Below are 6,409 nucleotides of genomic sequence, written 5' to 3'. Positions count from 1 at the left end.
CTTTGTGTGTGTGTGTGTGTGTGTGTGTGTGTGTGTGATTTTTTAAAAATTTTATTCATTCATTGTTGCACATTTTCCCTCCCCCTCCTTACACCGTCCCCCCGTCCACTTTGCAATGCATCTCGTGTCCCAGATTATTGTCATACATATAATACCTAATCATATATTCTTTTTGAACTGTCCTTACCCTCTCCTGTTCCAATGTATTGTTCATTATCCATCCACTCTTTTCTATTCTCCCACTAACTCCCTGTGTCAGCCCTATTTTATAACAGCAGTGTTATGCAGTATTAGTCCTTTTGTGACTATGATATTTCATTCACCATAATATCCTTCAGGCTCACCATGTTGTGTAAAGTTTTACGAGTTCATTGTTTTCCAGAGGCATATTATTTAAGAAGTAGATATCACTCCTGCATCCAATTGTTTTTCAGTCCTGCGTAATATTCCATCATGTGAATGTATCATGTTGTTGTTATTTTATACCAACAAGTCAGAACCAACTCATAGCTGACCATCTAATGGGTTTTCAGAGGCAATTAATCACGTGAGAGATGATTGCCCATCCTTCTCCTATGAAGCAATTAGTGGATTCGAACCACATGCTTTTTCGATTGCAATGCAGCTTCTTGCCACAAGGCCACCAGAGCTCCATACTTTTTCCCTTTTTGTTTATTGATGGGTACTTGGGTTATTTTGATCTCTTTGCTATTGTAGATTATACCAAAATAAACATAGGTATGCATACATCTGTTTGAGTCATAGCTCTGGTTTCTTTAGGATATATTCACAGTAGTGGAATTATTGGGTCAAATGGTACTTCTAGTTCCACCTTTTTGAGAAAGCACCAGACCACCTTCCATAGGGGTTGTACCATTTTTCAATCCCACCAGCAGTAAATAAGAGTTCCAGTCTGCCCACAACCTTGCTAGCATTTGTTGTTTGCTGCCCTGTTTGACTTTGCTATTGTTGCTTTGGTGAGATGATAAGGACTAGGTGTTTTGATTTGCATCTCTCTGATAGCTAAGGATTTTTAACATTCCTTCATGTGTTAGTTTACCATCTGAATGTCTTCTTTGGTGAAGTGTCTATTCATATCTTGTGCCCATTTTGTGACTGGGTTATTTATCTTTTTCTTGTTGAGGTACTAGAGTATTCTATAAATTTTATATCTAAATCCCTTAACAGATATGTCATTGCCAAATATTTTCCCTAGTCTGTGGATTTCCTTTTTACCCTTTTGGATAAGTTTTTTTTTATGTGAATAGGGATTCGATTCTTAGACGGTCCTGTTCATCTATTTTATTATCTCCTGGTTATAAGTGAAATCACATATTCTAAAACCACAAAATTGATGTGAATAAATGTTGTCATCGTCAGTCCCACACAAGGGCAGTGGTTTCATGCTGAGAGAGGCACAACAGAGCCCTGCCCTCTTTCTCAAGATCACAGCTCCACAGCTCACAGTGCCAAGGACCACAGCTCCAAAGAGAACCAGGCCAATAATTCCAATGATAATTCCAAGGAGTTGAGTTAGAAGAACAGTTCCCATCTCATGATTCGAGGCTCTAGCAGACTTTCATGCTTCACAAGGCATGTATATTGTATTCTCTCTCGAGGCAGCTTCCATCCCCTGATGGTTTAGCCTCCACAAGTTCCATGTCCTGGTCTATTCCTCTCCCATCCCGCTGCCAGGTCAAGATGATCCCTAGGGAGCTCTGGTGGCCTAGTGACAAGACGCTGCACTGCAATCCCAGAGGAACACGGTTCAAATCCACCAGATGTTCTGCCAGAGAAGGAGGCACAATATCTTCCTGTACCAGTCAGATCTGATTTGACGGTACACGCACACAAAATAATAAAAAATTTAAAAAAAAAAAACCTCTAAAAAAAAAGGATGATCCCAGCTGAGTAGAAGCCCCAGGCCCAGCACCTCAGGGAGACCATATTGGCATTTAAAAACTCACTCCTTTACCTCAACTTCCTGCTAAACAATAAACAGTCTTATAAAGTGACCAATAAACATCAGGAAGGCATTTACTTCGTAGACTAACCAACCACGGTCACACACTATTAGTAATCCCTCTCCCTCTTGTTGCCATTGACTTGGAACTTATTCAAAGCTGACTCTCCCAGCAGGTTTCTGAAGGCTTGCAAATTGATGGTAGAAGATTGCCTGTCCTTCTCTCACAGGGCAGATGGTTGATTCACAGCATGCTTTCAGGAGTGCAGCACATATTCTTACCACTAGGCCAACAGAGCTCCCCACTAGAGTTCCCTGTTATCCCATGGATAAAATGAAAAGTATTTTGCAATAAAATGAAAATAACTGATTCGTGACTCCAGGCTCTGGAGGCTTAGTGGTAAGGAACAATGCAAAGGTACATGATTCAAATCCATCTGCTGCTCTGTGGGAGAAGGATGCGCAGTCTCCTCCCATGAGATTTACTGCCTCTGAAAACCCTCTGGAAGGTTAGCTATGGGTCCATTCTGACTCAATGCTAAAACAACAGTGGCACCAAGGATCCTCTTGGTGAAGCAAAAATGAGTTTTTGTTGTTTTTCTCTTATTGGTGAAGCAAAAATGAGTTTTTGTTGTTTTTCTCTTATTAGCAGAACCAAAATTTATTGTTTTTATTTTCCTAGCTGAACTGGAGGAGTTTGGGGTCTCACAATCAGTTAAGGACTTGGATTCTAGCCTAAAATTTGGCAGCTGAAATAAATCTAAAGACTCCTTGAAAGACAAGTCTAGCAATCTGCTTCTGAAAGGTGGAAGCCATGAAAGCCCCACTGAGCACGTCTAGTCCACATACCCACGGCCATAAATTAGAATCAAAACAACTAAAACAACAAAAAATAAACTGAGAAAAACCATGCCTGGCAAAAGACTCTACACCCTGGCAGGCCAACAAATTTTGTGTGACTGTCTTGGTCATTCAGAATAAGTTAATAGAGTATCTTTCCCAGGGTACTAAAACAAACATAAAGGTTTAAAAAACAAAACAACACACACACACACACACACATTTTCTAGACCATGGATGGGCTGAGGTACAGTCTCATGAAGTTCGTGGATGAATTCACACTCCGTCCTCAGTTCCTTGAAGAACAGAACGTGGATGTAGTAGTAGAAACAATGAAATCAGGATAGAGTATATCAATGCAGATCATGACGACATGAAAGCTAAAAACCCAAAGCAGTCCTTCAACAGGAATGAGTGCAGTTGAGAGTTATATTTGGATACAGCTATGAGGTAATAAACTGCATTCCTTTCCTACAAGAGATGCTGTTTTTCCACCAGTGGTTAGAATTTCACATACGCAGAGAAGGAATTGCAGAAGGGGGTCTCGATAATTCTAGCACTTGCACTTTTCTTCCTGTGCTTCCACATTTCTACCTGAAGAGGGCAGAAGAATAACAGCAATGTCCTCTCGAGAGCTTCAGGCAATTTTAAAAATTGCAATGCAATCTAATTCAGTTATTTATTAAATCCTGTTAGTTAAATATGTTTCCTGACATTCAAAATCTGTAAGAATCTGATTATTTCAGTGACTAGCTGTTTTATTAAGACAACAATGACAAATTTTCAGTAAGCACAGTTAAATGTTATTTATTGGTCACACAGAACAGGGGGGAAAATTATATTACTGGTCGAATGACTCTCCTTGACAGCTCTCCTCCAAGTGGTAACTCTGATAGTCAAGTTCCTTCCGTTTTAAAGGGTGTCATCTTTGATATGTGTCCTCCAGAATCACCACAATCTGAAAAGGAAACATGGTAAAACCACACTTCAAATTAGAAGTGACACACATCACTTCTACTCACATTTCTTGGGTCATAATTAAATACATGGGCATACCTGCAGGCAGGAGGATGGGGGAGAAATGAAGAGCTGGTTTGTCAATTTAACCCCGGGAGCAGCTCTACACAATAAATGAGGAGCATGAACTTTTAGTAGTCACTCTTTTCAAATTAAACAATCCAGTCAATCAGTGGACATTCTTTCTGTGTTAATCTTGGGCAGGCATTCGTCTGGACTTTGTGGACATTGTATCAGCCAAACCTTGGTTCAGGAAACCAAAACCACTGTAGGCATTTTAAGCAGAAAGTAGTCTAATAAGGGACTTACATAAATCTGTTGAAAGGAGCAAATGCTTGATCAAGTTTACAAAAATGTTTCTAAAAGAGCCACAGAATTGTCCCACAAAGAAAAATAGTACTGGTCACAATGAGAAAGATTTGTACACCAATGTTCATAGCAGCATTATTCACCATCATAAGAACATGGAAACAGCCTAAGTCTTCAACCACAAATGAATGGGTTGAGAAATTATGGTACATTCACATGATGGAATACTACACAGCACCCAGGAGCAATGATTTTGAAAATCACTACCTAACTTGGGAGAGACTGAAGTGCTTTAGGCTAATTGAACTAATTCAGTTCCATAAGGGCAAATACTGTATATGACCGTTATTGTAGAAATAGATAACTATTAAAATGCGTATGAGGATCCGAGGGGGGTAAGGGTAGGAACAGGGAGTGAGGATGGCCTGGGGCAAGGAGGGGTGGTTATAATCATAGGATGATCACACAAACTGGGGAGAGGGTAAAAGAAATGGGAATGATCTGACATGAAAAACAAGGTATATGAACATTTTAAGTAAACCAGTATAAAATAAAAATTTTATTTAAAAAGAAAAGGCTCAACTATTTGACTTTTTTGACTGCAAGAAATGGCCAAAAATGGTAAGATGGGTTTAGCTGCTTTTGCACCATCCACATTTCTTGTGTTTTTTTCATTTATTCTGTGGAAACTAATTAGACCCCAGATCCTACTTGTAAGGCAAGTGAGAAAGTGGGAATTTTAGCTTTGCAGATTTGGAAGTATAGGAAATCACATTCAAATAAAGGAGAAATAGATACTAAATGCCAAATTGACTACAAATACCAAAAAAGATAGGAACCACACTCTCTCTGTTCTAGCATTTTAGACTGTCTGGCCCAATGGGGGAAAGAGAGTATGAGAAAAGAAGACTTACTTCAATTAAGCAGACCTTGGGAATGCCAGAGACACCGTTGACTCAATCCATTAGTGGCCAGCCAGGCTTCTGCGCTGAATCGGTGCATTCTGACTCTGGGGCTATGAATTCTCCTCCTGACCATTTTCTCTTAAAAGGTCTCTTCTTTCTTCTACATGCAGTACTCTAACTGTTGTGCACCCCCTCATACCAAATATGTTGTTAGAGATTCTGCACAGTCACAATCTGTCTTACCAGAAGTAGTTTGCTCCTCTTCCTTATATGATAGCCCACTTACAAAATCTCATTATTTGTGTGAATTAAATTACTAAACTACTGGCTATTACATCCCATCTTCTTATGTCATCTCAGCAATGACTTATAGCCACAGTTGGGGTGGTAGATAATTTCATGATGCCCGTACCTCCACTCATCCAAGCTTTTATCTGGCATATTAAATTGCACCAGGCCTTGATCCTGAGCTATAATGCATAGAAAGGGCTTTGTTAACAACTTCTCTTTGGCATTCTCTCTTTATGGATCTGTCTGTTCCCCAATATTCTGTACTTCAATATTTGGGAACACCATCTTTGAAGTCACTGTCCATCTCTTTTTCTCGCATCTCACATTCAGTCCTTCAGCAAAACTTATCTATCCTAATCTATATCCAAACTTCAGGCTTTCACTACATTTACTGCTACAACTCTCATCCAAGCATTTCACAATACAACACTTGCCTGTCATTCTCCTCTTGTCCCTAAAATATAGTAGCCATACAGTAGATAATATGATACTTTAAAAGCTTACAGATTGTGCCATTCCTCTGCTCAACTCTCCAGGAGCTTTTCAGCTGGCTCATAGCAAGTTCTTCTTTTGCCTTCCATAACCCTACAGGACAAGGACTCTCAGCAATGTCACTTCCGTCATTTTATTTTGCCCTTATTGCAGTGCCCCATGGAGTTCATTCTACCTCACAGCAGCCCTACAAGACATAGCAAGATAGCATGGGCTTTCCTCGGCTGTTACAGGCCCCGTGAGAGAAAAGCATGGCAGTCAGCACTTATCTAAAGAATGACAGTCCTGGAGACTTTATATAGCGACTTCACTCTTCGCTATGTTGTTGTCGAGCACCATCGAGTCAGAACCAACCCATAGCTGACCCTCAAGTTGGGTTTTCAGAGGCACTAAATCAGACAGCAGGAGACTGGCCATCTTTCTTCTGCAGAGCATCTAGTGGATTTGAACTATATACCTTTGGAATGACAGCACAATTCCTTAACATTCAGCCACCAGAACTCCCTAATCTTCCCTATAGAATAGCTAAGGAGTTGACTCAACAACAATGGATTTGGTTTGGAATCTTAGCAGAAACAGAATTCCAGGTCTT

This window comes from Elephantulus edwardii, unplaced genomic scaffold (assembly GCF_000299155.1).
Source record: "Elephantulus edwardii isolate Elephantulus edwardi_28Jun2011 unplaced genomic scaffold, EleEdw1.0 scaffold00044, whole genome shotgun sequence".
Taxonomy (NCBI): Eukaryota; Metazoa; Chordata; class Mammalia; order Macroscelidea; family Macroscelididae; genus Elephantulus; species Elephantulus edwardii.
This window is presented reverse-complemented; position numbering follows the sequence as displayed.